Raw genomic sequence first — 22,488 nt, 5'->3', positions numbered from 1 at the left:
TGCATTTTCACATGTTCCAGAAGATCTCAGAGCCTTCTTTGTGTGAAGAGCATCCCCAAATCAGGCACTCCTCTAGAACATGTATTTAATCCTTGTCTTTGGCTTATTGACAAGCTCTGTTGGCGGCAATAACTTCTGCCATCCGGGCTGAGTTTATTTCAGGTAGAGGAACACATTCTGAATGAAAGTTTGCACTACTCAATTGAGTGCATAACCTCCAGTTTCATTACTGATGTGTGATTCATCAGAGATGATATTAGATCAAGGATTTCAATGTGAATATAATCTAAAAGATGTAAACAACTTTTCCTAATTTAGATAAACTTACTGTGAGCACACTGCTAGGATTCAGCCATGTCTCCTATCATGCTGAATCTGCAATAATTTTGACATAAAAGTTATCACTTATTCTAATGTTCAAATATGTTATTTTTATTGTAATGCCTCTAGATGATTATGTGTGGCTATTTTAGCTAAGAGTGAAGGAAAGCAATTTTAACTGAATAAAAATGAGGAAAATCACAACATAATGAAATGGAAGTCAGGACATGAGTGGCTCGAGGCTTGTCTATTTCAAGAGTTCATGCACCCAGGTGATTTCTTTTCTCAATTTTACACAGAGAAGCAACCAAAATGTTTATTTCATCTCCCATTGACTCTTATCTTCTGTTTCTGTGTCAGTTAGCTTAGAATTTTGGACTCCGGCTGCATCCAGCTAGCTGCAAAAAACATGATTTCATTCTTTTTTTGTAGCTGCGTAGTATTTCACTGTGTACAAATACCACGCTTTCTTTATTCAATCTATAACCGATGGGCATTTAGGTTGATTCCATGTCTTTGGTACTGTGAATTGCATGGTGATACACATGAGTGGATGTGTCTTTTTGTTACAATAATTTGTTTTCTCTTGGGCATATACCCAGTAATGAGAATGCTGAATGGATTGGTAGCTCTGTTTTAAGTTTTTTGAGAAATCTCCAGACTGATTTCCACAGTGCTTGGGCCAAGTTACATTTTCACCAAGAGTGTAAGTGGTCCCTTTTCTCTATAGCCTTGCCTGCATCTGTCAATTTCTGATCTTTTAGTGATAGCAGTTCTGACATATGTGAGATAGTATCTCATTTGGTTTTGATTTGCACGTATCTGATGATTGAGGATGCTGAGCATTTTTATATGTTAGTTGGCCACTTCTGGGTCTGTATTTGAGAAGTTTCTGTGCACGTCCCTTCCCCATTTTTAAAGAGGTTATTTGGTTTATGTTGCTGATTTAAGATCCCTATAAATTACTGCCTTACACACACTAAGATAACCAGTATTCAAAACTAAATAGAAAAACATAATCACTTGTAGGTAAAGACATTGAATTTGGAATGGTCATAGGTTGCAGGTTGGTATTGAAATGGTACCACAACTTTGGAAAATGGTCTTCACAGAAAACCTCATACACAAGTGTACCCAGTGTCACCACTCACAGTAGCCAAATGGAGAATACAACTCAAGTGCCCATCGACTGCCACAGGGATGAAGGCGCTGTGGCACGTCTGTGTGTCTGTAACCCACAGGGATGAAGACGCTGTGGCACATCTGTGTGTCTGTAACCCACAGGGATGAAGACGCTGTGGCACGTCTGTGTGTCTGTAACCCACAGGGATGAAGGCGCTGTGGCACGTCTGTGTGTCTGTAACCCACAGGGATGAAGGCGCTGTGGCACGTCTGTGTGTCTGTAACCCACAGGGATGAAGGCGCTGTGGCACGTCTGTGTGTCTGTAACCCACAGGGATGAAGGCGCTGTGGCACGTCTGTGTGTCTGTAACCCACAGGGATGAAGGCGCTGTGGCACGTCTGTGTGTCTGTAACCCACAGGGATGAAGGCGCTGTGGCACGTCTGTGTGTCTGTAACCCACAGGGATGAAGGCGCTGTGGCACGTCTGTGTGTCTGTAACCCACAGGGATGAAGGCGCTGTGGCACGTCTGTGTGTCTGTAACCCACAGGGATGAAGGCGCTGTGGCACGTCTGTGTCTGTAACCCACAGGGATGAAGGCGCTGTGGCACGTCTGTGTGTCTAACTCACAGGGATGAAGGCGCTGTGGCACGTCTGTGTGTCTGTAACCCACAGGGATGAAGGTGCCGCGGCGCGTCTGTGTGTCTGTAACCCAGCTTTAAAGAGGAGTGAAGCACTGACATAGGCTGCAACTTGGACAAGCCTTGAAAACATTGGGTGAGTGAACTGAGGGAGACACGGAAGTCCACATCCAGAATTGTCCCATTGACATGAAGCATGCAGAGCAGGAAAACCCCTAGAGACAGATCTCAGGAGGTCAGTGGAGGGGAAATGGAGAGTGATCGCTCAATGGGGGTGAGGTTTCCTTTCCGTGATGAAAATATTCCCAAACCAAATAGTGATGATGGTTGCATAGCACTGCGAATGTGTAAAGTATCACCGACCCGTACACTTAACGAGGGCTAAAATGGTAAATTTTATATTTTGTGTAGTTCAACAAAATAAAAATGAGTACCACATTTTGTTTAGTGAATCAACAATAACATTTCTGTTTAAATGCTGGATTCCTCATCACAACCAGCACTTCCTGCTGGAGCTGGATCCATCAGCCCCCAAGGGAGGGACTGGAGTGGGTCAGCTGCACAGGTCACGAAGGGAGCACAAATTCCAACCCACTCCTCAAGAGTCCAGTCACCACCTCCAGATCTGTGTCCAAAAAACAATTCTTCCTGCGGCCGAGCTACCTGAGCAACAAGCACACAATCATGTATTTCATGTATTTTTTTATTTTTTTAATTTTATTTATTTACTTATTTTATTTTATTTTTATTTTATTTTATTTTGAAAAGCGGTTTCGCTCTTGTTGCCCAGGCTGGAGTGCAATGGCACCATCTTGGCTCAATGACACATCTGCCTTCCAGATTCCAGCGATTCTCCTGTCTCAGCCTCCTGAGTAGCTGGGATTATAGGCGCCCGCCACTATGCCTAGCTAATTTTTGGTATTTTTAGTAGAGACGGGGTTTCACCATGTTGGCCAGGCTGGTCTCGAACTCCTGACCTTGGTGATCCGCCTGCCTTGGCCTCCCAAAGTGCTGGAATTACAGGTGTGAGCCACCTTGCCCAGCCACAACCATGCATTTTTAAGCAGAAGACACAGTGAGGGGACATCAGTGCGAGTCCAGACACACATCTCCCTATGTGGGTTCACAGGACAGCAGGGGGTGCTGAGGACAGAAGCAGGCACTCAGGAACCAGCAGGGAAACCCAGGGAGCACTTGGCACCACATGGGGGCTCAGGACCATTGTGGGGCTCAGTGGTCAGGCAGGCTCAAGGCTCAGCATCAGGGCAGGTGCAGGAAGCGGAGAAAGGCACTGGAGATAGGGTTTTGTGTCACCTTCTCATTGCACCAATAGACGCCCTCCACTACATCTATTCTAATGAATATGAGTGTTTATGTGTTTAGAAAATAATATTTATATTATAAATGTATAGCCATATGTGGGCGCATCAAGTTACCCTCATCAACTTATGTGGACCCCATTCATTAGGAATAAGTCCCTGTATTTGAAGATTTCATAAATTAATAATTACATAGAATCACTTACTTTTCCAGCCTCCTTTCCTCCCTCTTTCTTTCCCAGCCTCCTTTCCTCCCTCTTTCTTTCTCTCACATACACTGACAAACACACGGGGTGCTGTTAACTTTAATTACCTGATATATTAAGGAAAATTTTATTCATTTGCAACTTGACCAGTTTAGCTGTTGTTCATGTCGTCGTAAGATTAAGAACATGTTTCTCAACTGTGTACTTGTCTAAGCTGAGCAGCAGCTTTATGGGAAATACACAGAAACTGAAAACAATCCAAATATTAATCAGCAGCTTTATCAGTAAACAAATTGTGGAAAAGTCACTTACTGGAATAGTACCCACTACAACAACCAAGGGCATGGTTAAATTCACAAGTACTTATGCTGAGCATAATAAGCCAAAGCACATACATGAGATTTCATTTTATAAACTGTACAAAGTGAATACTCATTGCAAGTTACATAACAAAGATCCCTAACTGACTTCTACCTGGTAAGAGGAGGGAAGGTGCAGGAAGGGGATATTGCAGGAGAAAAGGAGAAAATTGTGAGGCTAATTGATTTGTTTTCTCTGTGAGTGGTAATGATTATGCCAATATTTGTCAAATTGAGATCATATTATGTGATTATTGTTATTTGTCATGATTACAAATAAAAGTGTATCATTTGGTAGAAAAAGATTAAGAGAGAGATAAAACTAATAAAAGAAGTCATAGACTTCTGAATACACACGTGAATTGAATTAATCCTCAGTTTTTCTACATTATTTAGAAAAACACTAAGATACAGTCAAATAATATCATGATATCATTATAAGAAGAGGGTTTTGTAAACCTTACACGGAATTTCTAGCTCTGTCCTAGAGTTAATTTAGGGAGCAGTTGGATCCAGTCGTGAGAAACACAGGCCAGACACTGAGACTGGCTCTTACCAGATGTGAGCTTTTTCTTTTTTTTTTTTTTTTGAGATGGAGTCTTGCTCTGTCACCCAGGCTGGAGTGCAGTGGCGCTATCTCGGCTTACTGCAAGCTCTGCCTCTCGGGTTCACGCCATTCTCCTGCCTCAGCCTCCCGAGCAGCTGGGACTACAGGCGCCTGCCACCAAGCCCAGCTAATTTTTTGTATTTTTAGTAGAGACGGGGTTTCACTGTGTTAGCCAGGATGGTCTCAATCTCCTGACCTCGTGATCCGCCCGCCTCGGCCTCCCAAAGTGCTGGGATTACAGGCGTGAGCCACCGCGCCCGGCCGATGTGAGCTCTTAGACACATCGGTCCCTCCATGCTTGGGGGTTTACGTTCACATCTGTAAATAAAGGAAAATTTGACTCCCACGGAACATGCTTCATGTGCATCTATAAGTAGAAATGCTAATGAGAATTATTTATGAAGTATAATCATTCACATCTACTCTGGGACACAGCCCACTCTGAGGCATCCCTTCCAGAACTCGCTATATAGTAGGAGACAGGCAACTAGGGCCCTCCCTCTGCCATTGAAAAACAGCCCAGCCCTGAACCTGCCGCTCTGGGAAAGGAGCCTCAGCCCTGAGATTTCCAGGTGTTTCCATTAGGTGATCAGACAGGGAACTCACCATGGAGTTTGGGCTGAGCTGGGTTTTTCTTGTTGCTATTATAAAAGGTGATTTATGGAGAACTAGAAATATTGAGTGTGAGTGGACATGAGTGGGAGAAACAGTGGATATATGGGGCAGTTTCACACCAGGGTTTCTCTGTGTTTGCAGGTGTCCAGTGTGAGGTGCAGCTGGTGGAGTCTGGGGGAGGCTTGGTACAGCCTAGGGGGTCCTTTTTGAGGGAAAATGCACAAGGGTGAAATAAGGCTGTGGGAGCTGAAGGCATATGAGGGAAGTGTGTCCCTGAGTGAAGGAGAGGAGGAGGCAGGACTGGGTAGAACTTTCCTATATTTCCGTGCTGTGAAAAGAAGGTGCAGAATATAATTGAGTCTTCTGCAAGTCAATGTTACCCCGCAGGGGACTTCCATGACTCCCAGCAATAGCTCTGACTCAGAATCACTGCAGAGTCAGTCCTTTCATTCAAGTTGACCACATAATGTGGGCTTCAGCACAAGCCATGCCATGGACATCAGAAAGCAGCAGGTGGGCACCTGATCCATGCGCATTGTGTTGCCTGTAGAAGGCGGGAGGAAAATGCCTTCTGAAATGCTCACTGTTTCTGAGTTCTTATGGAGAACACTGCCTTTGATGTTATTTTATTGGAAGCTATATGAACAAATGTGCAGTCTGCAAACAATTGTGATTTTCACATTTACTCCAATTGCATTGTGTCTTAATTTTGCAAGACATCATGGCGCAGAGTTGCGTTTTTCATGGATGTTGTTCAGTGTGTCGGGAAAATGAGTTTCCCACTTTTGTTGATTTTTCTCTTTGTGCAGAGACTTTGAGTAGAGCATGTCTTCTGCCTATCCTAACCATCACTTGTTTTCCCAGGAAAAGAGCAGAGATTAGCCTGACTGCATAATCTGGGATAGGAGCTGCTCCTGCACACCTCAGAGCCTGGAGAGATTCCCAGTGTAGTTTTATGGAGTCAGAGAGTTTTCCCATGTTGGGGGATCGTTAGATGCCTCGCTAACGGGCATTGCTGGTTGGCTGTAATTGAGAGGTTAAGAATTAGAGCACCTAGTAGCGTATCTCACCAGAGCTCCATTATGTAACTTACCACCATTAGACTGCAGGTAAGAACGCAGTCTTGATTTTGCTGACCCCATTTTCTCATCTTAGTCAGTTGTAAGTTTGGTTAAAGAAAATGTTATTGTTTAGTTTTCTGATTAAAATCTGAGAATGGCTGAACTAATGAGAATTAATTTAAAAAGTTTCCAGGTCTTGGGAAATGTAAATAAATGTCCACACGCAGTTTTTTGTGTGGATATAACTAAGTCAGGCACCTTCCTATGAGCATGATTGCTGAATCCTATTGTCAAACTACAACTAGATTTGCTAAAAATTGTTTCCAGTAATATCTGTGAAGGGAGGCCACTCAGCTGACCTTGTCACCTTGCTGCAAGGAAGCACAGTGCACAAGGTGAGATCACATGGGGGAGATCCAAGGCACAGCTCCCAGTCCTGGCTGAGCTGCTTGCTGGGGGCCAGATGTACAAGTGAACATTTCAGAAGCAGATCCTCCACGCCTTCTTTGAGTGCACAGGTAGCAGATGACCAGAAGGAGGTGCTTAGAGCCCACCCAAGGCAGAGGTCCAGTGAGGAGCAGGTGCAGAGAGGAACCAGTCAGGGAGCCTTTGACCACCATTTAGGGTTGTCTTGTTTTTCTTAACAGCATCAAATCCTCAGGAGACCAGCCACGATGTCATTTGCAATGTATGTCATTTGCCCTTCTTGACCCAAAGCCGAACTAAAATAAATATGACCCTGCAGTTAACTTTTTGGACCTGGGTTATGTTTCTGAGAATGCCATCAATATCGTCACCATCGTGTTCATGATGTCAAAATCAATACGCACATTTAGTCACCATGAAGAAATTTGTCTCACAGAAGAACTGTTTCTTGAATTGAAAATTACATTTCATGGGAATGGGTCTCTAGGTGAGAACTGATCAATTAATGAGGTAGTACCAAAGAATCAGAAAACTTAATGGCACCATTGTCTTTGGTATCCAGTTATCCTAGAAGTCATGTCAATATTCATTTTGTGAGAGGTCTAGGATAAGTTTGGGCAGTAGTCTATAAGAAGGCAGTGTTTTTCTTTTTATATGGGCATGTCCTAAGTAATCGGTAATCCACTGTATTATGAAAAACGTTGTTCAGTGACTGTTTCTATATCAGTTCCTTTCATGATTCATTTTTTCTTTTTCACAAACAAATCATTCTGAGGATTCTCATTATTCCTTGATTGAGAAAGGTTTTACCAAACACAACTGAAGTCCAGGTACACACCTTCCTGAATGAGCCTTCACTCTCAGAAAGGCACAACCTGTTTCCATGTGGGATCCTCTCTCAGAGTGGCACACATATTACCACACGGTTAGGCTTATACACTGAGGCTGTGCCCCATGCCGGTCCCTGCTTTTCTGGTGCAGGTTAGTGTCTCCATCCTCAAAGACACTGGCGCCATTGATATTTACGGCCTGCCACACCCTCTATCTGTCCGTCAGTGTCCAGAATGGTGAAGCAGCCCAACAAAGGAATGGAGGAAGATCTCAAATTTTCCTATGGAGGAGACAGAATGCCAAGCACAGGGACTGAAATCCCTCACATCCCTGCTGGGTCAAATTCTGAGTGGGGCTTGTGAAGCACCTCTGGGGCAGTGTCCTAGAAAATGCCTCAGTATTTCAATAGGAGAAATTCATTGAAAGACAAATCACAATTTTTTTTATTATGGAATTTTAGAACTTTTGCTTTTCTCATGTGACAGTTGTATAATATTAGTTTTACCAAATACTATTTTATATATATATATATATATATATATATGCTTTATGATGTCTACAAAAATGTCTGTTGGAATTTAGGGTTGAATATCTATATGCATATATTCCAAGATAAATCTCAGTAGACATCAGAAAATTAGTTTGAATACCTACAGGCAAGATGATGACTTTCAAAAAAACTATAACAAGTGAGACTAGATGTATCTTTCCACCAGAAATAACTGGAAAACACAGTGAAATATCTTAAACACATTTTTAAGCTGTTTGACATCAGGCAACAAAGACAGTGGCCAATGAGATGGGGAAAATAATCAAAAAGAGCCCTCTGATGAGTGCACAATCAGATACTTCCCTAAGGGAGCTTCCAGGCCACAGTGTTGGCATAGAACCAGGTAGATTTGGAGTTGAGGAAAGGGAGCTGGAAACCCAGATAGGCCAAGACGTGTGAAGACCCCAGTATAGACAGTGGATTGCAGAACACTGTTCAGAGAGAGAGCCCCACAGAAGGTAGGAGACCCAGGCTTAATAGAGTGCAGATCAGTGTGTGGGAGACAGGGCAAGTTGGACATGAGGACACGTCCTAATAGGGGGAGCTGTCTTCAAAATGTACAACTATCTAAAAATATACAAAATATTTGCCTAAGAAGTTTAAAATATGCAGAAATGTGCCATAATAAAGCCAAATAAAAGACAGGTGGATTCACTACATGAAAACTTAAGAGAAGTGTGTTTCCAAGCAAATGATAATACAAACGAGGGATGGCAATCGGCTTAAGAGAAAGACATTCAGAACGTGAAGAAGCTTCAAACACAAATATGAATAGAGTCATCTAATTACCAGAGTAGTGGCATGAGGAGCCCTAAGCTTTCCAATGAAACAATCACTTCTGGTTAAAAAAAAAAAAACAACATGTAAATCTCAACCATTAAAAATCAATGCAAATTATTCTAAGAAAATGCAGTAAATAAAAATTATTGATTGATAAAATGTACTGCTATAGACTGAATGTTTATTACCCCCGACAATGCCTGTGTTGGAATTCTAAACCCAACGTGATGGTGTTAGGAGGTGGGGGCTTTGGTAAACGAACAGGTGTTTTGGGGAGGTGTCGAGGTGCTATCTTTATAAGTAGGATTAGTGCCTTTATGAGAAACTTCAGAGACTTTTCTGTCCTATTCCCCCATGTGAGGACACAGTAGGAAGATGGTCATCTATGAATAAGGAATTGAGTCTTCACCAGATACCAATTTCAAAAGCATCTTGATCTTTAACTTCCTAGCCTTGAGAATTCAGAAAAATATGTTTATGTTATTTTGGAGCCACCCACTTTATGGAGTTCTCTTATAGCAGCTAAAACAGACTAAATCACTTACCAAGTCTCAGTAAGGGCAGTGAGGGTCCATCATACTTGTGAGATGAGAATTACTCTCCCATTTGCAACTCAGGATGGCAGAAGCTTGACGTTGAACTGATCTGACAAGAAGATGGTGCTTCCTCTCCCCAGATCTCAGTTGAGGCCCTGGAATCAGATATCTGTGGCGGAGACTAAATTCCAGTCTGTGATGTGAGGGATTCCTATCTCCTCCCAGCCCCACTTACAAGACAGAACTTCTATGCCATGTGCTGTAGGACAAGAACAGGGGGCACCCAATTATTCTCACCCCAGCCCACTTGTAGGGTAGAGGATCCGGGTAGCTTTCTGGGAGAGGCACAATGGGGTTATAGGAGTCCTCCATTCCCATGCGGGTTTCTGTTCTTAAAGCAGGAGTGTCCCTCTGAGATACAGGAACCTTTTCTTCTGCAACAAGGAAGGGGCAGTTATATTTTTATAGTTAAAGTAGCAGGGCATGAAAAATAGAGATACAAAACTCTCTCTAAAGGGCGCGATTTTATTTGCAGTTGAATGTGAATAACTTCTACCACAAGGTTCTCCTAAAATATGTGATATATTTTTATGGTAAATAATTAATGGAAAGCTGACAGCTCCATGAGAGCAATATGTTAAACAATAATACACTCGGTTTAGCTGAGAGAATGAGAAAAATCAGAATTTAAGAATAATCAGCAGGGCACTGTGGCACGTGCCTGTATTTCTAACTAGTCAGGACACTAAGGTGGAAGGATCATCTGAGCCCATGATTTCAAGGCCAGCCTGTGAAATATTGCTAGACTCAATTTCTTGAAAAAGAAAATTGTGGGTCATGACGAATCTCAAAACCTGATCCTCCAAATAGGAACAAATTTAATTGCATTTGACTGTGGATCAATTTATGACACAAAACAGTGACACCATGCCAGCAATGAGTGCAAAAAACAACATCCAGTTGTTACATTAAGAGATACTGATGCCCAAACAGAGACATCAGGTAAACAGGTTGTCAAAGGCAACACTGCCGAATGACAGCTTTTCCATGGATATTGTGTATATATCCAGGGATGCACCTGTGAATAATGACATCATGCCTTTTATAATGTAAGGTAAAGAGACATCACTACCCATCTGACATAGGGTTCATATTGAGAATATGCAAGGATCTCAAACAACTCTATAGGAAAAACATCTAGTAAAGCAAATGAAAACCAGGCAAAGTTTTTTTCTCAAAATAAGACTTACAAATGGCAAACAGGCATATGAAAATGTGCTCTACGGCATTGATCATCAGAAAAATGCAAAAGAAAAATACAAGGAAATATCATGTTGTCCCATTTGAAATGGCTTTTATGCAAAAGGCAGGCAGTAACAAATGCTGGTGAGGATATGGAGAGAAGGGAATCCTCATACCCTCATAAACTTGGTGGGCATTTAAATTAGTGCAACCATTATAAAGAACAGTTTTGAATTTCCTTAAAAAAGTAATAATAGAGCTATCATATGATCCAGCAATTTACTGCTGGTATATGTGCCCCCCAAAAAGAAAATCAATATATCAAAGGAATATCTGCACTATCGTGTTTGTCACAGCACTTTTTATAATAACCAAAATTTGAAAGCAACCTAAGTGTCCATCAACAGATGAATGGATAGATAAAATGTGGTACATATAGGATATGGGTTAATATTATGTCATAAAAATGAGTGAGATTCTGTCATTTGCAACAACATGGATGAAACTGGTGTTCATTATATTGATTGAAATAAGCCCGGAAGAGAAAGATAAACTTCACGTGTTCTCATTTATGTCTGGTTGCTAAAACTTGAGACAACTGAACTCATGGAGAGAGTGAGTAAAAATATGGTAACCAGAGGCTGGGAAGGTCTGTGGTAGATGGGGGTTATTGGGGATGGTAAAAGGGTACAAAAGGTAGTTAGAGATAATGAATAAGACCTAATATTTGATAACACAACAGCATAAGTATAGTCCTTAATAATTTAATTGTAGATTTTAAAATAACTAAAAATGGGCCGGGCGCGGTGGCCCACGCCTGTAATCCCAGCACTTTGGGAGGCCGAGACGGGCAGATCACGAGGTCAGGAGATTGAGACCATCCTGGCTAACATGGTGAAACCCCGTTTCTACTAAAAATACAAAAAAAGTTAGCCGGGCGTGGTGGCGGGCACCTGTAGTCCCAGCTACTCGGGAGGCTGAGGCAGGAGAATGGCGTGAACCCGGGAGGTGTATCTTGCAGTGAGCCGAGATCGCACCACTGCACTCCAGCCTGGGAGATGGAGCGAGACTCCACCTCAAAAAAATAAAATAAAATAAAATAAAATAACTAAAAATGTACAATTGTAATGTTGGTAACTCAAAGGATTAATGCCTGAAGGGATGTATAACCCCTTTACCAAAATATGATTATTATGCATTTCATGCTGTATCAAAGTACTTCATGTATCCATAAATATACATATACTATTTACTGGCAAGAATTTAAGTGTTTATGTATCTAATCTTCTGTATCCACATTACATTAAACATAAGAACACGCTAGTGTCTTCACCCTACGGTGATCCACAGGGACATTCACAGCCTTCCTTCTTTGCCTGTCCATAATCCCACACTCAAAGGTGAGGAAGCCTCTCTTACCATATGACATTAATTTACTTAGTGCATAATTTCAAGATACACAAATTGTGTTAGAATTGTTTAACTGATGCTTGTTGGAAGTGTGTTTACCAACTATAATACAGTGCTTATGTGCAGCTTATATTTTACAAACAGAGAACTGAATTCTTCCCAAAGTTACTTGTGTCAGAGAGTTATGCCCCACCTTCTTCAGTGAAATTAGTTCAAACAAACATTTTTGTAGTTGTGAGATGTTTTCATACAGCTTTCATTTCCTGCAGTGTTTCGTGACCTGCTGGATACTTTTTATGCTGTTATGCATTTAGGTTAACACGTTGTCTCAAAAAATTCTGAGTTTTCACAAATTATTTATGCCATGTGTTCATCATTGGCTATCATAAAAAAAAGTTTCATTGTGATTAAAAAGCATCTGTGTTTCACCTATTCCACACACCCTCTCCCCAAATTCCTTGGAAAACCTTAAAGGTTTACTAGATCTATACTGTTTTATTTGGCAAAGTAGCCTGGCTGTTCTCTGCGCCTCTTCTGCAAAGCATCAAGATTCACCTCCACTGACTACAGCATGAATTGGGCCCAGATGGCTGCAGGACAGAGGTTGGAGTGGATGGTAGCAGTGAGTGATTGAAGCGAAAGTTCTCAGTGATGCCCTGCATCAGTACAAAGAAGATTCACAATTCCCAGGGACAACACTTACCAGCACAGTCTCCCTTAAAATGATCTGCCTGAGAGCTGAGGAGTAGATAGTTTATTACTGTGAGAGACACAGTGAGGGGACATCTGTGTGAGCCCAGACACAAACCTCCCTACAGGGAGACAGGAGGGGACCTCGTAATCAATGGCGCTCAGGACACCAGGGGGTACTCAAGACACCAGGGAGTGCTCAGAACCACCAGGGGGCACTGAGGACACCAGGAGGCTCAGGACAAGCAGGGGACACAGAATCACGATGGTGGATTCTAGACCACCAAGAAATACGCAGGACCACCAAGAGGTTCTCAGGAACCACCAGGGGTAACAGGACCACCTAAAGGCACACAAGACCATCAGGAGGCACTCAGGACACCAGGGGGAATTCAGGGCCAACAGGGAGTGCTCAGGCCACCATGCAGCTCTCAGCAACCACCAGGGAATCGCTCAGGACACCAGGGTTCTCTTAGGAGGCAGCTTCATATCAGATTCCTGCGGAGGGTGCGGTTTGCTTTTTGATCTTGCTGATTCCTGAGCTGGTCAAGCAAAAGTTTTCTCAGGAGCTCTCACCATTTCTTCCTTGTAATCTATGGTTTCTTTCAACTACAAATCATTAACTTAGAACAGGGATTTAATTCAACTTTTGATCTTTCATATTTTTAGAATAATAGCAATACTAATACTAACAATACTCAGTATGATTTTGATAATATAATAAGAAATTGCATATGCCTAAACTCTTGTTCTATGCATGGGTTTTTGATTTCTGTGCTGTGTCTGTCACACTCTTGTAAATGCCTTTTTAACTGTAACTCAGCATATGCATGGTGTTGAGTTTCTTTTCCTTTCATCTGCCTTTGTGGAGTTGAAACACCACCTTAAATGCTCAGTTCCTCTGTCTCGGCTGGGTTCTGATGTTCTGCTCTTCAGACTCTTTCTCTACTTTTCCTTCTTCTGTTTGCCTTTTGTCTTCCCTCAGCCTCCTGGCAAGGAAGCAGCAAGTCCTTTTATTTTCTCTCTTCCATGTCTGGTGAATCAGTTCACTTCTCTTCATGATCGTTGAAGCCAACCATGTTTAGTAGGGTAACAGTCATCCTTAGAACACGCTCATCTACCTGTAGACTCTCTGCCCTCCTCACCCTTTTTCAGTCCTTCAGACTCACCCCACCCCATCCCCTCTCTTCCCTAAGTACCACAGAGTGGGCTCTGCTGCCCTCTGTGTGCTCATCCCTGGGACTCACTAGTGCTTTGATGATGAAGTCCAAATTCCTAATGTGTTGGCACACTGCCAGACTACACTCTAGCAAGCTGCCCTTGTGAGTGCATTCTGGGAATCCTGGGCTGATTTCAGTTCCATATTACTGGATGTTCTCTAGCATTCAGGAGTATTGGCAAATAAACATCTAGAATTTGTATTGAAAATTCATGCAAAAACAATTGTCAAGAACAAACCTGATTTCTAATAAAATATTTTATCCTGAGTTTTATAAAAAATACAATGTGAACTTAACCAATAATGTAATACAATTTTAAAGGTGTTTATCTTATTGGTTATTACACGTATTAATAATTGACTGATATTTAAAAATTATATCAGCCAGGCACAGTGGCTCAGGCCTGTAAATCCAGCACTTTGGGAGGCTGAGGTGGGCGGATCGCGAGGTCAGGAGTTTGAGACCAGCCTGACCAACATGGTGAAATCCTCTCTCTACTAAAAATACAAAAAATTAGCCGGGTGTGGTGGCGGGCACCTATAATCTCAGCTACTCAGGAGGCTGAGGCACAAGAATTACTTGAACCCAGGAGATGGAGGTTGCAGTGAGCAGAGATTGTGCCACTGCACTCCAGCCTGGATGACAGAGCATGACTCCATCTCAAAATATATATATATACACATATATATATATATATATAATATATATGTATATATATAAAATATATACATATATATGTGTGTGTATATATTACATGTATTATAGATATACACTGAAAATGTAAATGACAAATAAACCAACACAGAGTTTATGCATAAATACTATGTACATTTAATTAATGTATTTGGCAAGAATGGCATTTACATTTAGTTTTACCAAAACATGCATTTAGATATATTTGTTTATTGGCATTGGGATAGAGAAACAATCACATAGAAAAACATTATTTTGCACTACAACATCATAGTATAAAACAAAATAATTTCAATTAAATTCAATAACTATAACAATAGTAAATAAAGTTTTGTTTTGGTATTTGATGTGCTCATTTTTGTATTTCCCTATGTACCTGTAAGTATTGGGCATAAGTGTGTATGTGTATGTGTGATTATGAAGTTCTGAAATATATTATTAACCTGTATAGTTGTGTAAATTGAAGAGCAGAGACTGGGGCTATGCCTGGGGTAGGGGCTGATCCTGCACACCTCAAAGCCTGTGGAGAAGCCAAGTGCAGTTTTATAAACTCAGCTGTTTTCTTATTCAAGCAGGGTGACCTCCACTGCCTCCAATTTCTCCTAAGATATTGCAGGGGTCTGTGAGATATTAAGATATTTTTCCATTACTGTATTTTTTTCTATTTCACCATTTATATCTCTTAAAGTTTGCTTAATGCAGATATATTTATATTTTTAAAAATGTTAAAAAGATGTAAAAATATATTGCTAAGTGATTTTCATGGCACAATCACATATTAAGTAATTATGCTTCTCTAAACTCTTTTGTTGCCACTCAACTCCAGGAGTCTCACATCTGCTTTGGGCCCTGCCCTATCCTAAGGCATCCCACCTTAGAGCTTGCTATGTAGTAGGAGACATTCCAATTGGGTTCTCCTTCTACTGATAAAAAACAGCCCAGTTCTGGTCCCTCATCTCTGGGAGAGGAGGTCCAGCCTTGGGATTTCCAGGTGTTTCCACTTGGTAATCAGTACTGAACACAGGATGGGCTTTAAGCTATGCTAGATTTTTCTTGTTGCTATTTTAAAAGCTTATTCATGGAGAATTAGAGATAGTGAGTATAAGTGGATGTGAGTGAGAGGAACAGTGGATACATTTGGCAGTTTCTAACCATGCCTATGTATATGAAGGTGTCAAGTGAGGTTCAGCTGGTGGAGTCTGGAGAAGGCCTGAGACAGCCTGGAGGGTTTTGAAAGTCTTCTGTGCAGCCCGTGGATTCAAATTTAGTAGCTACTGAATGAGCTACTGAATGAGAAGTTACCGAAATAGCTGAGTCCACCAGGCTTCAGAGAAGGTGCTGGAGTGAGCAATAAATATGAAGTATGATGAAAGTCAGTTATACCATTCAACATCTGTAAAGGACAGATTCACCACTTCCAAAGACAATGCCAAGAACTCACTGTATCTGTGAATGAACAGTCTGACAGCTGAGAACACGGCCTTGTATTATTGTACATAAGGTACCAAGTGAGAGAAAACCAGTGTCAGCCAAAATGCAAAATTTCCTGCAGTGAGAAGGAAGGAGCCTGGGCTGCAGGGCGCACTCACTCCCACAGAAGTTACGGGCATCCCCAGGGCAGGTGCAGTTGAAGGTCAAGGGCCACTTTCCTTCAGGGTCTGTGGCTTCCTCTGCATCGAACAGTTTCTCTGGGAGCCTCTCTATATTTGTTTCTGTGCCTACCACTGAGGTCTCTAGATTTGAAAAGTTTATTTAAAAAATTTCTTATTTGTCCCAAAGTGAGATGTAAGTAAGGCAGGCAGAAAAACACGCAGGAGGCTGGGTGAGGCTGTAGACACTGTCAGGCCAGGATGCCAGTCTTACAACTAGTGATGGGGAAATGTGGGAGTTTGGTGGTGCTTCCTAGTTAACCTGTGGAGCAAGTTAAGTCCAGCAAGGCTGTTGATGACTCCCTGATTACAGTTGCCCATCATGAATCTCCAGTGAGTCCCAGGAGCAGCCATAGCTTAATATCTTCCCTGTGCACAACCATTTTTTGGGAGGAGCTCCCAGGGTTAATGGCTCTTGGCACAAACCAGGTGACAGATGTCAGAGAGCAGAAGCTGGATTCCTATGGAAACATCAATTTCTGAATCAGTGTTTTAAATATTTTGAAACACAGCCACTAGATATTTCAACTCTTATCTCTGTTAAAAAAAAAAAGCCAAAATGTATTTCATTTTGTGCATGCACCATTTGGGATTCCCATCATAAATGCAAAATGGTTCTTGTTTTTTCACATTCTTACGGCCATTTTTCACCATGAGGATTGTGCATTTTAACCATTCTAATAGGTGAGCAATGGAATCTAATGTTTGTTTCAATGCACACATCCCTAATGAAAAATTTATATTTAACAATTTTTATATAATTTTGTTGTTTACTTGCATATTCATTATAAAAGTCGTTTACTGAATTAAAAGAAATCATTTAACAAAAATGCGACTTGAAAATACTTTCTCCAAGTCTGTGATTGTCTTTTTAGTTGCTTATCAGTGTGTATTGCAGAAAAATGTGTGTGTGTTTGCAAATTTGGGTACATTACCATGAATAATTGTATTCACTCAGACACCATGTTTTTGGCATTATTTCTAAAAACTGGTTATAAAATAAACTAGCAGTGATTATTTTTTCTATGTCTATAATCTCAGACCACAATCAACACGAGTGTTTAAACCTCACCTACATGATGAGAGTACTATCAGCCTAAAATATTTTGAATAACTCTGTAAGGGAGATTCATCCTTCTTTTCACATTTTATTTACTCATCTATTAATAACAGTATTGGCTTAAAGATGCTTATTTTATCCTATGAGGAAGATCCATGCTTCATTATTTATGATTTTGCTTAAATCATCACAGTTTTTTTATGTGCTTGCAGTTCATTTAATTTGGATCCTGTATCCTTACATGACATCTCTTCCTTTTGTTTTTGAACACTTCCCTGTTTTCTGGTATTATAACAAATCCTAAGCTTATTTTCCGTCTTATCTTTTCCATACATAGAATCTGCTGTTTTTCTAAAGATTACTGGCTTCTGGTGTTGAAGAATGGTATTAAAATAGAGAATTGTGAAGTTGGGTGTATATATTCTCAGTGGGATGTAAGTGCCTCAAGGACCTCTCAACTAAATGGCTTAGAAAATGTGCATATGTTTATTAACTAACCCATGTTTAGAGACACGTCTCAACTATTTACATATCCAGTCTTCTGTACCTGTAACACATTAAAAATGAGAACACATTCTTGTCTCCATCCAATTACAATACCACATGGACATTTCTAGCCTGCCTGCCTTGCCTGTCAATCACCACCCACTGCCAAATGAGGAACTCCATCCCACCATATTCCATTGTATTACTTAGCTGCACAATTTCAGGAAACGTGCATAACGGAATAAAAAATGTGAAGCTGTACCTCTGTTGGAAACATGTTTATCCACTAGAGTACAGTGATTATGTGCAGTTTACTTACACTTTAGACTTTCAGAATTCCCTCATTTCCAAAGTTATTTAGGTCATAGCCTATTTTGCACTTTCTTCAAGGAAGTATTTTCATTTAATTTATTGCATGCAGATTATGTCAATCATACAAAATTACTAGCACTTTCACTCTAATCCAGTACTACATGGACATTTCTCACCTTTCTTCTTTGCTGTCTGTAACCTCCCACTCCAACTGTGAGGAACCCCCTCCCACCACACACCATCTATTCCGTGTGTTGTCCAATTCTAGGATTCTTGTAGCGTGGAATCACAATTGGTAAGCTGTGCTCCTTGTGAATCATCATCATCAACTAGAGGAGAGTGCTGACGTGCAGTTTATTTTTTAGTCTTATTGGCGTCACTATTTCTAAAGTGATTTAGCAGCCTTTTTCACATACTTTATTCAACAAAGTTGTTTTGTGCATTAATAAGGACATCAGATATTTTGTGTACAATCTGCATTCCATCTTAGGGTCCCTAATCTCTTATTTATTTATATTTTTTGTAAAGTAAAATCTAGCCTTCATGCTGTATAGTCTGTGGATTTTGACAAATTTATGACATCCCATATCCACCATTGCAATATTATACATAATAGTTTCATCATCCTTTAAACTCTTCTATTTCTTAATCTATTCTCACCTTCTCTCCAAATTGCTGGCAAATACAATTTTTTTCCACTTTGTTTAAAGTTTGGCCTTCTCCAGATTATCAAATAAATTAAATTATATATTGTGTAGCTTTATCAGACTAGTTTATTTTACTCAACAATATGCATTTAAGATTTATTCATGTGTTTTCATGGTTTGCTAGCACTTCTTTATCATTGCTATATCATTCCATTATATGAATTTATCAGTTTGTTTTTCACCTACAGAAAAACTTTCTGAATGTTTATAGTTTTGGGAAAATGTAAATGAAGCTATTGTAATTACTCGTGCAGCTTTCTTTGTGGACTTACTTTTACAGTCAGATAAACACTTAAAAGCATGATTGCTGGATTACATAGACAAAGGAAGTGACAATTTGACTAAAATCGCCTCCTAGTAGTTGTCTGAAGTGAAGGCACTCAGCTGACCTTGTGTCCTTGCTGGGAGGCAGCCCATTGCACAGTGGTGGGGCCACCTGGATGGATCCAGGCCCAGCTCCTTTCTCAACCATTACGAAGAGCAGCCCGCCCTATGTATGCGCATCTAGGAAGCAGATGCCCCAGACGTGCATTGTCTAGGAACACAGAGAAGCTCAGGACTCTGGCAGGAGGGGGCGCACTGAGGAGCAAGTGCTGGGACAGACAAGGAGGGGAGCTTCTGGACAAATCCTGGGTCATCCTTTAGCAGAACCACATCTAACCCCTGGGAGACCTTCCACTCCATCATTTGTAACCCGCGCCCTGAAACTTTCCAAGCTCAAACACAGTAAAATTAGGTGATTTTGCTGGAAGTGTGAAAAAACTGAAATGAAAATGACTCCAGTTAATTCTGAGACAATTGGTCATTTTCCAGGGAACGACGCAATAATATTGATAATAACAATCATATTAATGTCAAAAGCAACACACACAGCATGATGGCTGTGTGTCTCATGGTAGAATAAATTTATTTGCTTGAAAATTACATTCACACTAGTCTGTTCCCACAGAAAATCCCACTTTCTCTTCTCACACAGTCAATTTCAGCATCCTGATCCTCAGAGTTGGAAGCACTGTGTCCTCAGGAGATAGGGGAAATCATTAGCATGGCCCTGAAGTCCTGGTGCCACATCCTTCTTCATCTTTGTGGCTATGAAAGGCAAAGATTTTGTACATAGTTGAAGGACTTTATAAACAAATTATGATTTAATTTACAAGAATACTGTCTCAAACATGTACACACACAGGTTTTTAATATTTGTTTGTTGTCTTATCCATGATAATCTCTTATGTATTTGTTTTAATTTCATGTAGGTTCCTCATTCCTTAATCTGTGTATTACATTTCTCTACAATTACAACATATTTTATATACTTTGCAACGTAAAGCTCCTGGATGCAGTCATCTGTGAAGCCGGCAGGGGGAGCAGAAGGAAATGGGTCACACTCCTGACCCTCCCTGCACACCAGCACGTTCCCAAAAGCAGAGTTCCCTGGCTCTGCACCTTCTCTGGGGACAGCTTTATTATTGGTGAGTTTTGTGCTTAATTATTGAGAGTTTCTGTTTTAGGTGTGCTGGTCGAGGTGCAGCTAATGAGTACAGTGCAGGAGTGCAAATAAGCTTCCAAAACATAGTATCACCTGAGAGATAACTGAGTCCATCCCTGTAGTACCATCTGAGTTCCAGCTTCCTGGAGAAAACCTCAGAATCATAAAATTTTTCATGTGTTCTGTGGTGTGGGTCTTCTGTGTCACTGCATGTTCAGCTACATCTGTGTGGTGCCACTTACTTACACTTAATGAGATGAGATTCCTGCTGCTTGTGTCAGGTCAATGGTGATCTCTGAAGCTACTTCTGTTTTCTGCTTTAATATGTAAAGAGCATGTCAGTCATCCCCCACATTCCTACAACAATGAAAGCCTGGAAAATTGATTATCAGTAACTTCTTGGATCTATTGAAGAAATCAAATTGCAGGGAAAACCAAGACCCCTAAACTAGAAAGACATTAAAATAGAGATCATCAGACTGATAGAACAAACTTGTTGTGGCAATAAGATACCAAATTATAAACAAGACCTAAGGCCACACCAAGCAAAAATTAAGTCACTCACCCCTACACTTAAAAAATAGACTATGTTGTAACTGCCACAGGGCTTTTCATTTTCTCTAGCAGCTAAAAAGCACTGGTCCTAAGGTAAAAATATTAAAATATTTGCAGCTCATGGAACTCAAGACACTGGGTAACTGTGCCCCTGTTCCACAGCCATAAAAAGAGCTTTGAATGGAGGAGGACTGATTTCAGTAACTTTCTCCTGAGAAGAGACCACTGACCATAGATTTGTCCTTGCCAAATTATGGAGGCTGTGCACTGTGTGTCTTTCTGTCCCTGCACAAAGGCCTTTTGATGTACACGGCCCAATTGTAATTTGTTTAGTTCTTAAGTCCTCGCCCCAAAGCAAACATGAAATGCATGTAACATTTGTGTTTGCTTATTATGCATGACAGCCTGCCCACCATGTGAATATTCATAGCTCCTTCTACAGCCTGCTGAGTATGTGCACTTGGCCAATCCATTCGCATGAACTCATTTCTCATCTTTCCATCTCCTGAAGTGCCTGCTCACTGTCTCTGTGGGAGGCTTTGCTTTCCAGCCTGTTAACATTGCCATCCTGCAGCTTCACTCATTTATCAGAAATAAAGTCTCTTTTCTACATTTAAAAATTGGGTGATTCTTCCATTTGAAAGCACAAGCTGGTGGAAACAGTTACATGATAATTCCATAAATGCCTAGAGGACAAGTGTGGATAGGGTAGGGTAAGAACTCCTGGGGGCCACGCACCCCACACTTCTATGGAATTTCCCTCCACAAACTTCTGGGTTCTCAAGATGAGAATCCAAACAGATTCCCTCATGGCTCTGATATCAGGAGAACTGTTCTCTGATAAATATGCCCAGAACTTTGTCCAGACAGACCCTACAGAGAAAAAAAACTTTTCAAGATCTTTATTCTATGTGAGGAGAATGAATTCTTTTCCATCCAAGACAGGTTCATCTTCGCCTTCCTGTGTCATGAAAGGGGGTATAATTAATAAAACAACTGGGGTCAGATTCAAGAGAATAATCTGTTGATGGTGCAGCTATGAAGGGGATTAGAGTATGGAGGAAAATCAGCTGTATCACTGGAGACTCCTTGTAAAGGGCACAGCCAAGAGAAAGCACAGCAAGAAATCATTGGAATTCAATTTCAAGAACATTTACTGCTTGCCTGCCCACAACATCACCTCCTCACCGCTAGGATTAATATGGATTAAAGAGAGAAGTGTGGCAAGGCACAGACTCTGTCTAAGGACTAGAATGTAGGGAAACCAAAGGCGGTGGGGGAGAGAACAAATCAAGGACAGGGAAGTGATTTAAAGCCTCTGAGACCAACAGCTTCAGAACCAAGATCACAGCCCCTCCCTAAATGGCCTTAGATTTACCTCTCATGGGGCATCTGCAGGGTTCTCAGGTGAGAACTGGCAAAAACAATATGAAGGCACTTTCCAAATCCCCAGTAGTACTGAGCTTGCTTTAGCTCTGTTTGGAAAAAATAAAACAACAAAAAACATAAGCAGGACTAGGGTCAGCGTTGGAAACACCTTTCTTTGGGAAGACACTATGAAGGAGGGCAAATTCGAGGCCCATTACTGTGCAAATATGCCACTGT

The sequence above is a fragment of the Pongo abelii genome, chromosome 12 (assembly GCF_028885655.2).
Source record: "Pongo abelii isolate AG06213 chromosome 12, NHGRI_mPonAbe1-v2.0_pri, whole genome shotgun sequence".
NCBI classification, from domain to species: Eukaryota; Metazoa; Chordata; class Mammalia; order Primates; family Hominidae; genus Pongo; species Pongo abelii.
Note: the sequence above shows the minus strand (reverse complement) of the source record.